This window comes from Camelus bactrianus, chromosome 6 (assembly GCF_048773025.1).
Source record: "Camelus bactrianus isolate YW-2024 breed Bactrian camel chromosome 6, ASM4877302v1, whole genome shotgun sequence".
Classification (NCBI taxonomy): domain Eukaryota; kingdom Metazoa; phylum Chordata; class Mammalia; order Artiodactyla; family Camelidae; genus Camelus; species Camelus bactrianus.
Window position 1 is genome coordinate 55,883,473 of NC_133544.1, and position 17,816 is coordinate 55,901,288.

Genomic DNA, 17,816 nt, shown 5'->3' on the forward strand with positions numbered 1-17,816 from the left:
GAAATAATTCAAACACAACAGAGTGCATACTGTGTAGTTCCTATATGAAATTCTAGCAGAGACAAAACTACAGTAAGATAAAGCAGTCAGACGTTGCCTAGGGCTGGGCATCAGAAGGCCTCTCTGACAAAGAGGCACGAGAGAACTTTTGAGGGTGATGGAATTGTTCTGTTTCTTGGTGGAGGTCGTATGACGGTATATATCTCACCACAAATGAGTGAACGGTACTGTACGTGAACTCAATAAGACTGTTACTAAAAATGTGAAATTTACATGGAGTGTGAACAGACTGTATCAGAATAGGGTAAGTAGAACCCAAAGAATAGTTGCAGGGAGTAATGGCCTGAAGTCTACGGGAAACCGTCCACAGCATGGAGATGCAGGCAGATCCCAGCACAGGGAGGACCTGGGGGGCTAAGGGGGAGGAGAGGGTATCTCTCATTCTAGAGTGGCAGCTTCCTCACTTGCCTGTGTTTATGATGCTTGCTGGCTTCAGTGCCACAAGGGACTGAAGCCAGAGGAGGCTCAGAGCTCTACCTACAGGTGACTAAGGGAGGATTGAGAGCTTTTGAATTAGCTTACTGATATAACACAGCGACATAGGAGGTAGGGGCCAGGAAGGGCTGTTAATAGGTGAGAGTTTGCCCACAGAGAGGCATCCCAGTGTAGGCGTCTGCACTGTGCAGCTAAGAGATGTACTTGGAAGGGAGAGGACACTTCCTAGTCTAGAGGACATTGGTCTAGAGACCAATGACCTTTCGTTATGGGCTAGTCTCCTTGGAATTATTTTAAAGATGTCACCAGGTTATTTGCCCAAGAAACAAGTTCTAAACAGCTTACAACTGAAAAACTGAAGGATGCTAGTAAACATCCATTGAATTAGAAAGTTGTCCTCTGGGAGGAGAAAAGCTTTGTAAAAGACAGGGGAAATTGTTTCTGAAAAATTGAGGGCATTTAGCAAGCAAGCTTGATTACAACTGCTTTACCCTAGACCTTCCCAATGAGATGCTTTTTTTTTTTTTTTTTTTGAGAGTGCTTTCCCATAAATATCCTGTCTGCACACTGAGAGAACAACTGAATTCTGGCCATTTCGTGAACCCCTTAAAAATAATAGGGTGTCCCCATCAGTAGCATTTTATGAGCCAAAGGATGGCTTTGGACTGCCAAGTGGGATAACTTTTTATTTAAACCCTAATTTTCTCTTTCACTCATTTGCTGTCATAAAGCAAATGAAATTTGGCTTTTAAAAAAAGTGGTAACTCATGTAAAGAACTATTAGAGGGATTATTATAAATCCATAAATTACGTTAAATTAATAAAAAGCTCTTAGTGCCAATAAATAAGTCATGTCCTTATCTAGACGTATTCAAACTGGGCATCCATAAAAAAGCACAAAGAAATGAAAAGTTCAAATGGAAGAAGAATCGCTAGATGAATTACTTCATCCTAAATGTTGCAATTGGCTTCTTTTACAGGAACGATTTTTTTCCCAGAGGTGATAAACGCAGAACCTCATCAATCCAGCTCTTTACCCTTGGCGGGTACTTGTCTTTCCATATGCAATTTTTTTTTTTTTTTCTCTTTGGCTCCAGACAAAAACAGAGTATCTTCGTGATCCGGGATTTGTTTGAAGAGATTTCATCTGGAAAGAAGTCAAGCAGGGCACTCGCAGGGGAGCTTTCACAGATTACGACCTGTAATCTGGTTAATACTCCAAAACACAAAGATCTGAATGTTGGGATAAGACCACTTCATATGTGGCCATGTGCCCTCCCCTCCCCCCATTCGGTAGTCTCCCAGAGACTGAGAAGTCCCCAGCTTGCACACGCCGGCAGGGTAAAAGGGAAGATAACACAGATGTGATGCCATACATTTCAAGACAAGCAGAGGATGACCTCTAATATTAGGATTCTTTCATCCTGCTGTTACTGCCATAAGATTCAATGTCCTTTTTAGTTTAGGGTATCATATCCATGGTCTTTGATCAAGAGAGGGTATTGGGGTTGAATATAAGGCTTTATTTTCACTCAGAATCTTGGGCTAGTCCTTCACGTTTTAATTTTTCACTAAAACATTACATGAAATCAGCATTTAACTTTACATATCCATTTGGAGACCAGTAAATTTTAATTTGTCCCCTTTTAGGAACCATCTGCTGAAAGTAAATCTTTATAACATCCAAGTTAAATTGTGAAGATGTTTACCCTCTAAATACAAAGAAGTTTCCAGGAGTTCCTCAATAGTATACTTTTTCTATACAAAATCCAAGATTAAAGTTTATTTCCCAACTCAAATTTGATGCCTGTTTGATTGTGTAGCTTACAAACAGCTTCCTAATGGCCATTTTAAAGTCCTAAGACATTATTTCTGTTTTGGAAAAAAGAACTATTTCTGAGGGACTAAATCACCAAGACAGGTTTTGTGCAGATAAGTCTTCCAACACGTTCACTTGCACACGGATGCCCTGTGTGCATGGGGTAAGACATCCCAGCAGTGATGCCACAGATAAGAAATACCAGACTTAAGAAGTCTACATGCAGGAAAAGTTATTGGAGGAAGCACAGCCCAAATCCATAGTTCCTAAGGGCAACATCCCTTTGTTCCCCTGTCATTTACGGGAAGCAACTTAGGTAGAGGAATACTTTGACAAACATACTAAGAGAGAAGTCGCTAGACCCCAGAAATAAATATCCAGCCATCTGCCCCTTTAAGGAGTCCTCATCCTCTGAATCTGTTGCCTACAATTCTGATGCTGCCAGGACAGAGAAGTGTGTGAGAAGTCAGTGATTGTTGCTACCAGACTAACATCAGAGTTCCTGATTCACCATGTGTGAAGTTTCTGCAGACTAGTTGGGGAACCCCATTGTATTTCTAAATATACCACCAAGAAAAGAGTAAATTTCAAAGAGTTGACTTACATACTAACTCTAAATTCTAACCCACTTGTAAATTGTGAGCTTCTGGGATTATTCTCCTGAGGTCAACTGTTTACCATATTGGTTGAGAAACTAAAGTTAGGCTAAGTAATTTTCTCAAAAGGTTCAGAGACCAAAATGCCTAGAAACTCCCAGACATACCTACTCTACAGATTATTCATCTCATTCATTTCAGCACATTCTTATGTTGTCCATACATGAGATTGTCAAAAAATGAGCCAAAGCATTGCTCTAAGAGAATTTTTTAATGTGAACATTAAAAAAAAAATCCTTTTGGGTAAGAAGACAGTAGATTTTAACTCTCCACTCCTCCAAGACTCAGTGGAAAGAATCAGTTCTAATACTACCTTTGCCATCCCACGCTGTTCAAATAAATCTATAAAACCTGGGTTTTGAATGTATAAAGCATGTAGAGAAAGAAAAGAAAATGGAAAAAGCGAGCTTTCGCTGAGAAGATGTACGGCTGATGTAGGCACTTTGGAAGTTTATTTGCCCAGTTTTCTCTATTTATTAACCCTGCTTCTCAATGCATTTTTACAAGGAGATTTTTAAAAACAGATTTATTTGAACAGGGAAACGCAGAATAAAATTTAAGATACAGTTAATACGATTCTGGGATGGAGCAAAGCGTTAATGCAAAGTGAACATACATTAAAGAACATGTAACCTTTCTCAGGATGAACTTCCCACATAAATCCTCTCCTTCCTCTGGAGCCTGGGAGACAAATATCTAGGCTGTCAAAATTGGAAAGCTTTTGATTCCAAGTAATAAGGGCCCTGGGGCAAGTGACATAATTTTTCTATACCACTGTCCTCATTTGTAAAATGAGCATAACAATACCTTATCCTATCACACTGTGAACACTAAAAAAAAAATTTTTTTTTTGAGTTCCAGTTTTGTAGAGTTACCACTCTAAATTCAAAAACTGATGGGCCATTTGCCTGTGACTTTTAAAGGCCAGAGCTGGTGAGTTCTAGTTCTTTTGCATATCCAAACCTTTCTTTCCCATTCTTTTGATGAACACGTTCGTAAGCTTGGACATTTGTAGTGTGATCACAAGTTTACAATACCCGTCCAACACATCACTTCATTTGCTCCTCACACAGCTCTGTGAGGCAGATGTGATGTGTCCAGTGAGGAAACCGAATGCCGAAGAAGCTAGTATCTTGCCTGAACCTGGCGGCCTGGAAGCCGTGATGTTCAGCCTTGAACTTAGCTCTGCTGGGTCAAACTGCCCCGTGACCCGTGCAGGGCCATGGCTGGATGCAGCCGGTTCCTCATTAGCGTGAAGAAGGCTACGCTTGTCTTTATCCCTCTTGTTCTCAGAGCTCCCTTAAAACCCCCCAGAGTAATGTGAGTTCTCAGGAAGGGATATGTATATACAGCAAATGGAACACAAGTTCTGTCTTGGCAGCTGCAAAGGTGTGTACAGCTCAACTAAGAATTGCTCGTCACTAGTCCTTTATCTGATTTTTTCCAAATACTCTTTTCCAAACAATCAAGCAGGGGATGGGAGCAGGAGGGAATGAACATGAAAGAGATGCCAGTAATCACGGTGACGAACAGTCATAGGGGTAAAGTGACAGCTCAAGGCTTTACTGTTGTCATAAAAGTGGTGCAGTTTTAGAGCTTTAAGACGAGCAAATCTCTGGGGTCTCCGTCTTCCGGGGTTCTAATAACATTAGAAAGGGTGAGTTGGTATAAACAGTAACAAGATTTATGTTAGTGCAAACTGCTGACTATTGACTCTGATCCTGAAGAGAGAAGAAAAGAGAAAGCGAAACTAGACCGGATTCCTGTTATGTCCCTATTTATGGGAAAGTGGGAAACCGGACTGATTCTAGTGGGAAGGCAAGAGACAGATTCTGATGCCATAAGATGATAGTCAATAGAAATTAAATGGAAAAGAGACAATTGGAAAAAAAAAGCTGTAGCTTGGATATTTTTCACCGAAGGTTTCTAACCACAGAAAGGGAATGACAGAGCGGGCTGGAAGGGCAACTGTATGCTCAGAGGAACAAAGGTTTTGAAATCCTACTTTGTGGGACAAAACATCTAACAAAAAAGGGCTTCAAGTAGAAGTTAAAACTAAATACTTTCATTCATGACTCATCTTTCAGTTGGTAAAATTTACCTGAAGAAAAAATCCAAGGTTTACCTCTTCCGCTTGGACTTGACTTTTTTATACCACAGTAAGTAAGCTATGAGGGGGTCCTACCTCCCCTAACTTCTTCCATTGTTTGTCAATAAAAGACTGAACCAGACTCTTCTTTTCAGTTTATTATCAGTTAGAAGAGGTACTTTCTTCTCTGCAGAAACTTCCCATTGGCTTTATGGTTATTTTTGAGCTATCACAAATATTTTGGCCTCATAGGTTTATGTTTACAATCTCATTAACTCAGCCAGATATTTTCAGCAACAGAGAAATGCTTCTTATTACAGTCTCTTAGATGGGAAGTCCGTCTTCCTAAAAACCATATGATTATAAAAACAAATATGTAGGAAAGGAATCTTTGGCCACAGGAGGGAACTTAGCCAAAGTACCATTGACAGATCTTAATAAAAGAAAAATCAAGCTTAAAAGAGAGAATTGAATACTTGAGCACAAGACCTGCTCCCATAATCTTGGAATTTTATGGTCTCCCTAAAGGAAAGAGTATGTGGTCTGTTAAATCAGGTCATAAAATATCTCCTTGAGACCTTAAAATGTAATGTGTCAGATGTTCAATCTATTCAGTGTGGGCCAATCGTAGAGCCAAGATGTCAGCTTCCCAATTTCAAGACAGGCCTTCTGGTGTTAAAGCCACAGTCTACAGCCTTCAGAGAAAGGATGGAAACTATAAAGCTGAGGACATTACAAACATTAGGATAGAAATATACTGCTGTATATTTACTAAATATACTTATTAAATATTTTGACTATCATATCTCTACATCTACTTTTCTGTAAAAGACTTGAAGGACACAAATTAACCTCTAAAGTGTCTATCTATGGAGACAGATTGCTAAGAGGCAGCTTTTACTTTCCATTTTGTACATTATTTGTATTTGATTATTTACAATGAGACTTTATTAATTTAGCAATTAATATAAAGTCAACACAGTGTTTTCTCTAAAGTATGTTCAAAGTATAAGATACATTAGAAATATATATCTGGTAGTCTCAGACGAGTTCAGCACACAGTTAAAACCAATTATTCTGGGATGATTTTGAGGCTAAAACAGAAATCATGATATTAGGAGGGTTACTTTTCTATTGACTAGGGCACTTCTGTAAATTCACTAATTCATCCTGATTTTTTTTAATTGCCCTAGAGATGCATTTAGAATCAAATAACCAGCAATATTTTCTGCTTCTGGAGAATAAATGATTACCCCAGGTAAGCAACTGACCCATTGCTAACGGTTCATCCCAACAGAAGAATATTTTAGAGTATCAGTTCTAGGGATATGTGTTGTAAAAAGACGTATTCTGATGGTTTGGCATCGGGAGCTCATGCTCATGATGTAGAAAAACAGCAAGATCTTAGCTTTTGAGCAAGATCTTTGACAAGCCTGTGCTACTTAGAGAGTTGGAATGCTCTGGGCACAGAACTAACTCTCTGTGTCCTAACATGCGCAGCCCCACACTAAACAAAGCATGGGCTTAAAGAGACATGTTTTCCATGAGAACAGAGACTAGGAACCAGACGGCAGTGAAGATTATTTGCAGATATTTTTAAAGTATATAGTAGAAACAAAGGAACCAGTGCTGAGTGGCTCAGGTGAGGAAGAAGGGAAAGGGGAGGGGACAGCACAGGGAAGGGGCATACAGGTCGGATGCTCAGAGTTGTTCTAACCAGTTTCATAAATCAAGTCACTTATGAAAGTATAAGAAGTAGAGGATCAAGTTCACAAAAGCCCAGACATCGCAGATTTGCAGAAGAGACATCCTCTCTAAAGAGACTGAACAAGGAGAAAAAGGGCAAGAAAGAGATACTTCATAAAGCCAGGCCTAAACTAATGCTTTTTGCCCTACACCTTCACATTTACACTTAACCTAAAAAGATTAAAATATCATAATAATTCTGAGATTTCTGGCTCTCAAGATTTCCATTATGACACATCAATAAAGCAAAGCAAGGTGACTGAGAAAGAACGGCCGGCTTTCATTTCCTGCTCATTTGAAGGTCACTTTTGGAGATAAAGATTATATTTTTGCAGAACCAGAGGATACACGAACATTTCTAGAAACTTGTAACATCAGATGTTCTGAACGAGCGAAGGAAAATGAATGATCCTATTAAGATACTTCTGACCATAAATCAGAGGTGTTAAGCTCTGACTGGCTAACTTCAGCTTCCCATTTGACTCATTTGAAAATGGAACTGATGTGAATATAGATTGAGGAAAGATGCTCGGTACCATTAGAGGTGGCTCATAAGCTACTACTCTCGGCTCTTAGATTGAAATACAGTGTGCCTAGCACCTGGAGACAAATATTTGCACCATTTCATTGTTAAGTGACTCTGCACGAGTGTTAGAAAAATGGATGCCGTGCTTGTAATACAAAAGAACTGCTCGTGTTAAAGCTCAGAGGCTCACAGGGGAGCGTGGAGAGCAATTCACTAATGTGGAGCACCTGGGAAGGGTGGTCTCATTCTCAGGCTTACCCCTCTGCCATTTGCAAAAGCATCTATTTCTCCCCTTGCACGGCTGTTACAATCTCCCTCCCCCTAATATTTTTAGTGACATTTTGCTTTGATCTTCTCATGAGCAATCCTTCAGCTGGAGAGATGTGGACCCATCTTCTGCTGTTCCTACTGAGCTCTTACTTTCCAGAGACTCTTACCCAGATAGCATTGTGGCATTCTGCCACTCACTCACACGCAAGTGATACAACCCTTCTGAGCCTCTCTTTTCCCATCTGTAAAAGCCAAATAACTCTTACCCCAGAGGCTTGTTTTGAGGCAAAGAATTGAATTTGTTAACATTTATGAAATACCTAGCACTTGATATGTGGCCAATAAATATTATCTTCCTTCTACTAAAAAGGTGTCATGGAGGTAAAGAGAAATTCCTTGACAACAAAAATCCCCACGGTTAAGTGACGCAAATAACTTTTTTTTCTGAAAACAATTAATGTATTTACCTTTGTTTTCCAGAGCTCCATGCAGTGTCAGGCATACGATAAGATACTCAATAATATTTGCTTCATAAACGCTGCTTTAAATGTCCTCTATAAAATGCAAACAAGTCAGCCATTTCAATGGTTAACCGAGGAGGGAAAAGCCGTCATAATAGTTTAAGAAATGTTATCAGGAGCATCCGAGATTGAGGCAAGTGTTCGTGAGCTCAGTGAGAGCCTCTGACTGCCTCCCTTCTGAACACGGTGTGATGCCACACCACGTGCCACTAATCAACACAACTCACAGAGCGGAACATTAGAAACAGCTGCTTGAGGACTTGGTAAATATTACTTATACTTAAGTGTAAAATAGTGACATATATACTTGTATCTGCAAAGTGTAGAGCAGAGATACCGAGACACAATCTTTAAAAGAATCCAAATTAGTATCTTATATGTTCTAATATAACAAACATAGACATTACAATTAAGGAAGTCACACATGAAGGCAATTATATGGCTAATGATGAAAAAGCACCCTAAGAACTAAATAATGACTCAACCTATAAGTCATAATTTTATCATCTAAGCAGCCTCTTAAACTTTGAGAAATAGAACTAAATATTTTTCATACTTAGAGTTTAAGTGATAAATTATAGTCCTTTAATGCCAACACATTTTAAAGAAAGAAGAAAACTTATGGGAATAAAATTCTATAGTTTTTTTATAGACAATTTTTTGGGACAAGTCTATGAAATTCTAAAAGAAATACTTCAAATTAAGCAAGACGTCACTGAAAACCCACAGTGCATCTGAACTCAGTTGTTTTTTGTTTTTGTTTTTTTTGAGTAAATAAACGATCAAAACACAGTGTTATAGAATCTACTGTTTCTATCTACTTCCTGGAGAGGATACTTTAACTTTGTTTTGACATGTTTTTGGTGCTTCTAGAGATGACTTTTGCACCTAAGTACAAATATTGTAGTTTGTAAGGCTTTGGAAGCTATTTGTTTCTTCATTCAGTGACAAGCCAAGATTTCTTTTTCTGTTTTTTTTCCCCCTTCCCTCAGATAAATCCTTTTATTTATTTATGCTTCTCCATTTTGTTTGAAACAACCGCTGCCACCATCACCTTAATATAACTGACAGCCCTTCCCCCTCACCCTTCCTTGAGCTGGGAGGTGGACAATGGGGAAATGGCCCCCAGGGTGGGGCTGACCATAAGAGCCCCTGGGGGAGTAATGGAGCCTGAATCCCCTGCCCAGGGGACGGGTCACCTGCAGTGTATGAACGGGGGGGGGGGTAGTTAACAGATCTCTTGAACATTTTTTGTACCAACATATATATGCCCTTGGCCGTCAAGGGTCAGGAAGCATGTGGGGATGGGATTCTTAACAGCTCCTCTATGTCCCTGCCCAGCTCCGGTCTCATGAACTGAAGGCTGGAGAGCAAGAGGAGTGGAGAGGGTCGGGTGGCATGTCTCACACGCAGTACTGATTATTAATGGCTCTGGGATGGCCCCCTTCTTCTTCATTGCCCCCTAGTGGTAACTGCTGGAGCTGCACCATCAGGGTCACCCTCGGGGCCCCACAAGATCCAGGGCCTCCCTGGGCCTCCGTACCGGGTACTGTGGCCTCTTCCAATTCAGCCACGGGGACCAGCTCTTCCTGGGCCCCTCCACTGCCCATTCTCTTTCTTTTACCTCTCTTTGGCTGCTGCAGCTGTTGCCACTTCCGGCGCCCCCAATGCTTCTTCTAACCCAGGATATGGGGGGATCGGTCCATGAAGGGAGTTCAGGGGGCTGCCGTGGGTCACGGGAGATGCTGGGTTACACAGTCACTCGCTCCGAAGGGCATGACGGTGGAGGAGGCATCGGGATAGCATCGATCTCCCTCACACACCCCTGCATGGCTCCTGGCCCTGTTGTCGCTGGGAGGACAACGCACAGCTGACAAGGACAACATCGCTGGAGTCTCCAGACTCCAGAGGGATGGGGTGTATCAGGAAATGCTCGAGCATATCGAAAATAGACTGGAACCACAGTTGCTGAACCCATTCCTCATTCAGCGACAGACTCAGGTGCTTGGCTTTGCTCTCGAAGTTGAAAGTGAGGACGTATTCGCCCCACGTTGTCTCACTCAACAAAACACACGGGGCTGCTACCTCCGGCCAGCACTAGGTGGGCGGCCTTGAGTCAAAAGAGCATCCCGTGGAACCAGGGATACCCTGAGAGGGGCTGGTCCCCCTCATCTCCCTCTTGCTCCCCCTGGAACAGTAATGATGCTGCAGCTGTTTCTGAAGTGTCTAGGGGTGGGTAGGGGGCCAAGAAGGGATGAGTTGTCCCTGCTGGGGGGTCCCTCTTCAATGGGGACACAGGGGGGCCACTCTGGGGGAAGAAATTCCACTGAGTCAAAATGGGAGGTGGCAATGGAGGCGGAACTGGGGGAGAGAGATGCCGACGGGTTCTTTGAAGCCCCCATATGCCCCTGTGACAGGCGATCTTTGCTCTCTCACTGGAGTCCAGCAGCAGCCCCTGGCTGGGCAGACACTCTTGAGTGATTCAGGCAGGGCAGCTCCTGGCTGTCTATATTCTCCCTTGTCAGCACTGGGTACAATGAGAGGATAGAACAGGGGGCCTGACCTCACTTGGTGGCTCAGGGAAGACTTCTCTGAGGAAAACAGCTGGATTCAAATATGTATGAAGATTACTGGTCAGTCATTCATGATGGAAAAAGCTAGACATGCATGCCAGTTTGCCAACCTTGTTTGAAAAACTGGGAAGAATCATTTTGTTTTGCAGTAAGTAGAAAGAAGGCCAGTGTTGCTAGAGAATGAAGGAGTGGGTCCCAGCCCTGACCAGCAAGCCTGACTTGGGGAGCTTTAAAAAATACCAGGGCCTGGGCCCCACCCCACAGATTTAGATATAATCATTCTGGGATGAGATTAGCCTATGGTATATATATATTTTAAGTTCCCCAGGTAATTCTAATGCATAGTCAAGATTTAGAACTCCTGCCTTAGAGTTAGAGGGAGTGAGGCTGGAGAAAAATCTTGGGGTTATACCACATAGTGCCTTGCATGCCTTGTTAAGGTTCTTGGTCTTTATACTCAGAGCAATAGGAAGCTTTGAAAGATCATGTGGAAAGTAGATATACAAATGTAATGATGTCTGACACAACCGATGGCTGCAATAATAGTAAACTATTAGCTTTAGCAATCTGGCTATGCTCTTTCATTCATTCAGTCATTTGTTTTTCCCTGTGGAAAAACAGCTTATTGAGATATTAATTTGTGCTTTTCCCTCTTACATTTATTTCTCTTTCACCATTTCCATCATGTAGTTTTCCTTGCCTCAGGGAAGAATTTGAAGCAAAAATTCTTACTGTGTTTTGCAAAAGTTTCCTATCATTGAAGAAATTATTTTAGGCATCCTGGTGTAGATGGGAAGAGATGGCAGTGCCTGCAAAGATCTGTGTTGAATGGGTCCAGGGGCTGTAGAAGACCTCATATGAGACTGGAGTGGGGACATGAGTAGCAAACTCATTTCAAGGGATGGTAAAGAGCTGATGAGCATACCCTTCCCCCCATCCAACTGTCAATGTTGTTTATGTTTCTTTTCCCCCCATCCATGCAGGGTTTGGGCTTAAGGTTGAGTTTACTGTGATTTAAAGAAAATGAAGATATGTGAGATATTTAAGATACTAAAGTTTTGGTTGCAGATTCACAATCTTTATATTACATTGGACCATATCCAGTGAGCACATGTGTATGACAGTCATCGTGATAGAGGCTATGAACAGAGTACTGTGCAAACTAGGTCCTAGCTAGAGCTTACAGCTCAGTGAGGAAGACAGACAATAAATAAAATTAGTCTGTAACAAAGAAAGAAGAAATGTGCAGGGATGGTGAATATGCAGAGATAGCCACACCAAGATGACATTTAAGCTGATAGCTGAAGGAACCAGAAGTGTCCAGGAAAGAGGGAGGCTGAGGAAACCTGAGTCGAAAATATATGGCCAGCTGGGCTGGCTGTGTTTTAACAAGCAAAGAGGAGAAGAGTAAGAGGTGTGGTTTTAAAATTAAGAGTGGGATCATGGAGGACCTGAGGTAGGAAATCTGAATTGTATTAAGTGTCATGGGAAGCCACTAAAAAGTTTTAATCAACGGACTAACATGATATAATTTTTAAATTAATTATTAAATATTTCTAATATACACAGGGACAAAGAATAAGCTAATTCTATCTTATCTACCACTTTTTAAAAAATAAATGTTAAAAGTATCTTTTTCAAGGTCTAAACTACAGATATATTTGAATCTCCTATTCCTTCCCCTCTTTTCCCAGAGGAAACCAGTAAGCTGAAGATTTTAAGACTTTTATTATAAATGTTATCAATAAAAATGTTTATAATAGTTGTGTGTTTTTGAATTTCACATTGATAGAATAATATCTGTGAATTGTTCACTTTGCTTTTTTGATTCATATTCGGTTTGGCAAGAATAAAAAGAAGACTCAAATTACTAAATACAAGAATGAAAGAGGATATATCACTATCAAGCTGATAAAAATAGAAAGAATTATAAGGGAATAATATGAACAATTGTATGCTAACAATTTAAGTAATCTAGATGAAGTAGACAAATTCCTAAAAAGATACAAACTACCAAAACTGACTCAAGAAGAAACAGAAAATCTCAAAAGAACTATAGCAAGTAAAGAGATTAAGTTAACAACAGAAAAACTTCCTACAAAGAAAATTCAGATAGTTTCACTGTGAATTCCACCAAACATATACAGAAGAATTAAGACCAGCCCTTCACAAACTCTTCCAAAAAATTAAATAGGAGGGAATGCTTCCCAACTCATTCTATGAGACCAACATTATCCTGATACCAAAACTATGCAAAGACATTGCAAGAAATGAAAACTGTAAATCAATATTCTTTATGAATATAGATGCAAAAATCCTCAGCAAAGTATGAGCAAACTGAACACAGCAGCATACAAAATGATTATACACCATGATCAAGTGGGATTTATCCCAGAAATGCAAGGTTGATTTAACATATAAAACTCAATCAATAAAATATTAATAGAATCAAAGGCAAAAACCATATAATAATCTCAATGTATTCAGAATAGGCATTTGACAAAATCCAACTTCCTTTCATGATAAAAGCATTCAACAGACTAAGGCTAGAAGGGAACTTCCTCAACCTGACAAAGGCTGTCTATTAAAAAATCCACAGACAATATCATACTTAATGGTGAAAGACTGAATGCTTTCTCCCAAGATCAGAAACAAGGCAAGGATGTTTGCTCTTGTCACTTCTATTCAACATTTTCCTGGAGGTTATAGTCAGGAAAACTAGTCAAGGAAGACAGAAAGACAGGAAGGAAGGAAAGAAGGAGGGAACGAAGGCAGGAAATAAGGAAGGTGGGAAGGAAAGAAGGTGAAAGGGGAAAGGAAGAAGTGAAACAATCTTTATTCAGAGATGACATGATCTTGTATATAGAAGATCCTAAAGAATCCATAAACACACAAAAAAACTATTAGAACTAAGAAAAGAATTCAGTAAAGTTCCAGAATGTGAGATCAATATATAAAAATCAATATTTCTATATACATAGGCTATAAAATTTTTTAAACTAAATTAAAAAAATATTTCAATTGACAACATCAAAATAAATTTAACAAAATAGTGCAAGATGTATACACTGAAAATTATGAAATGTTGAAAGAAATTAAAAACCTAAATAAATGGAAAGATACCCACATGCACAGAATGGAAGACTTAATACTCTTAAGTTAGCAATATTTCCCAAATTCATCCACAGATTCAATGTAATCTCTGTCAAAATTCCAGCTGCCTTTATTATTTCTTTGAGATATTTAAAATGATATTAAAATTTGTATGAAATGCAAGAGACCAATAGCCAAAAACAATCTTTAAAAAGAAGTAAAACATTGAAAGTCTCACAGTGATTCCAAACCTTACTACAAAACTACCATAATCAAAACAGTATAACACTGGCATAAAGACAGATACATAGATCAATGGAATAGAGTTGAGAGTACAGAAACAAACTCTTATGTTTACATTTAATTGATTTGTGACAAAGGTATTGAGACAATTTAGTGGGAAAAGAATAGTCTTTTCCACAAGAAATGGAATAGTGCCAAAGAGGTCCAAACCAAGGTGAACAGTAAATAATGGCAAAAAATTAAAGATAAGGAAAGAATATTAAAAGCAGCAAGGAAAAAATAAATAGTTACATACAAGGGAACCCCCATAAAATTCTCAGCAGACTTTTCAGCGGAAACTCTGGAGGCCAGAAGGGAGTGGTACGATACAATTAAAGAGATGAAAAGAAAAACCTGCAACCAAGAACACTCTACCTAGTAAGACTAAAATTCAGAATTGAAGGAGAGATCAAGAGTTTTACAGACAAGCAGGAGCTAAACTAATTCAACACCATGAAACAAGCTTTACAAGAAATGTTAAAGGGACTTCTCTATGTGGGAATGAAAAGGCCACAACTAGAAACATGAAATTCACAAAAGGTTTCTTTAAAAGTTAAGCATTCACTGTGGGGGAGGGTATAGCACAGTGGTAGAGTGCAGTGCTTAGCATGTACGAGGTCCTGGGTTTCATTCCCAGTACCTCCATTAAAATAAATAAATAAACCTAATTACCTCCCCCTCTAAAATTTTTTCTATAAAGTTAAGCATTTCATTTATAACCCAGAAATCTCTCTCCTAGGTATTTGCCCAAGAGAAATGAAAGCATCTTCACAGGAAAATTTACACAAGTGTTCATAGCAGTTGTCTTCAAAATAGCCAAAATCTAAGTAAACCAACTATCTCAATGGGAGAAAGAATAAACAAATTGTAATAAATCCATATAATAGAATACTCCTCAGCAATAAAAAGCAATAAAATTCTCTCACACGAGCAACATGGACAGGTATCAAAAACATTACGCTGAGTGAAAAAAGCCAGATCCAAAAGTATACTTATTATGTGATTCTATTTTTATGAAACTGTAGAACAGGCACAACTTATCGATAGTGACAGGTCAGTGGTTGCCTAGGACAGGGAAGTAGGGGACACAAAGGTCACTCTCTTTGACATATTCTATATCTTAATTGTAATAGGGGTTGCAAGGATACATACATTTTTCAAAATTCTTTGAAATATAAACTTAAAATGGATTATTTTGTTATAAGTACCTGATACCTTAATAAAACTGATTATTGAAAAAGATTTTCATCCCAGTGGGATTTTTTTTTAACATTATTGAAGCTGAAAGACTGAAAAAAAAAATCTTGAAAAAAATTTCACTACAAAAAAGGAAGTTTTGCTAGAGAAATAATGGTATAGTTTCATGTTGAAGAGTTATACATTTATCATACAAAACATGAAGAATATTTAATGACATGTGAAAATAATCAAAGTGGATTTTTAAGGGGAAAAAGAATCACATAACTACATGTGCATTGTACCTCTCTAAAAATTTCAAATCAGCATTTACAGCTTGAAATTTAATTTCTTTTGTACTTGCCTGCTCCCTTATCATTTTTTAACTCTTAGAAAAATGCTTATTTAACTGTGCAGACTTTTTGCAAATTATTGTGTTGCCCAAGGATACATTTTTTGTCCCTGGCTTTCTATTCATAATCGCAAAGAAGGAAGAACATAAGTACATAATCTGTTTCCCCAAGAACTGGGATTTTATCTAGCCACGTGGAAAAATATATTTTGCAGGGTGTTTTGTTTGTTTGTTTGTTTAACAGGATTGACCCAAAACAGGCACACTGAGAATATTTCGTATTAAAAACTTGGTATAAATAATAATGTATTTAAAAACACATTTTGCACATCTTGGAAAATTTTTAATTGTCTTTTTGTAATATTTTAATTGTCTTTGTGGTTATTTGTGTGTCAGAGGAGCATTTCACATTCTAAAAGTTACCCTAGTTCTCCTCAACTGAGGGACAGAATCAGAAATTGAGTCCTTGGGCAAAGCCTGGGAGGGAAGTGGAATACCAGCCCTGTTTGGGTTTCAGACTTAAAAGTACAATGGTCTAGTATAATTCAGGGAATGAACACTCCTACTAATAAAATATTTTTAGATTTATTTTACTTTGCTCAAAACACCTTCAGTGGCTCCCAGATGCCAATTAAATAAAGTCTTCTTTCTGAGTATGGAATTCAAGTCCTTCCGTGATCCACCATTGGTTCCACAACTTACCGCCCATAACTTTGGGAAAGGTAATTTTTCTGTCTGAACTTCTCATTTCTTAGTTTCAAAAAACACACAAGGAGAGTAGTGTCTTGCTCACAGATTTGCTGTGGGCAATAAATGAAACAAATTCTTGAGTACACTACATGCGTGGCATATAGTGAACAGTTGGTAGTGGGAGGTAATCATTTCACGTGTTACTGTTATTTGATTTGTTGGTTGTTTGTTTATTCCTCTACTGGGTTGTAACTTAAAAGGATCACTGTTGTTTTTATTTTTATTTTTCTCTTGTCTACACAATGGACATTTATTGAGGGCCAACCACCACCAGCATTGTGCTAGGTGTTAAGGCTACAATGGCAAAGAAAATGAATGTGGCATCAGCCCTCAAGTAGCTTTTAGTCCCATAGGGAAGAGAGTCAATATAAGAAAATAAATTCAAGGAGAAATAGCTAATGGGGGATATTAGCATGAGGTAGGGAGAGACCCAATGTTGGTAGCTGTTGTCAGAGAAGGCCTGAGAAAGGAGCTGGACTTTTTCTTTTTTTTTAAATGAAAGGTAACTGTTTATTACTGGAGAAAAGAAAAATGTATACAAGAAATTTTAGATTCTTTCACCTCATGCACTGCTTTTGTAATAAATTTCCAAATATGAAAATATCAGTTAGGAAGATATTTACAAGGATAAATTTTTCTCAACATGTGACCATTTACTGTGTAGTGGACATTTTTTTTCACAGAAATAATATACTTAAACTAAATATAATCTTATGGTTTACAAGAAGCTTAGGACATTGTATTAACAAAGGAAGATATTATATTTTACTGCAAAAAATTACAAAAGTGATACAGTTTTGGTGGCTCTTAAGTGGTTAATTACTTGATGCAAAGAGCCAAAGAAAAGGGCATGCTGGTGAAGAGAATTGTGCGGGCAACAGGCTGGATTTAATGTAGTGCAGCATGTGAATGAGCAGAGGGCCTGGAAATGAATGAGGGAAGGAGAGGCAGTCCTGAGACCTGCCTAGAAAAGTCTGAAGGGGCCAGGTCTTGGAGGCTTAGCAAGGAGTTTGGGTAGCACCCTATGTGCTGTGGGAAACCACAGAAGGATGCTGAGTAGAGTGGTAGCATACAACCACATTGCAAAAAGACTATCCTGCAGGATGCTGAGGGTGGAATGCATGGGGCCTGGGAGGCGGGACGGCGGAGGAGGGGACGAGAGTGGAAGAGGATGTCTAGCATCCACTCCTACCTGCCTCTCAGTCCTCCGCTGGGATCCTTTCACATGTTTCCTGGTCTTCAGCCACTTCTTTCTTCCTCTCCATGTGATAAGCTGGTTGCTCCCCATGGGCCTTTGCACCATTTATTTTCTCTGCCTGGAATGCTCCTCACCCAGATCACTGTCTGAATGGCTCATTCTTGTACTTCAGGTCACAAAAGTATGGTCACCTTCTCAGAGAGGCTTTTCTTACCTCTTGCTAGATGCAAACCTCATGCTTTCTTTGGGTCAATGCTGAATTGGTAAGTG

At 39.2% G+C, this 17,816-nt stretch overlaps 1 protein-coding gene and 1 pseudogene across 3 annotated transcripts in view; both read right to left on the reverse strand.

Annotated features, from left to right (window-relative positions):
• AKAP6 (A-kinase anchoring protein 6) overlaps nucleotides 1-17,816 on the reverse strand; it is a 563,915-nt gene that overhangs the window by 33,967 nt on the left and 512,132 nt on the right. The window lies entirely within an intron of this gene.
• LOC105075267 (SH2B adapter protein 1 pseudogene) lies at nucleotides 9,856-17,636 on the reverse strand (annotated as a pseudogene).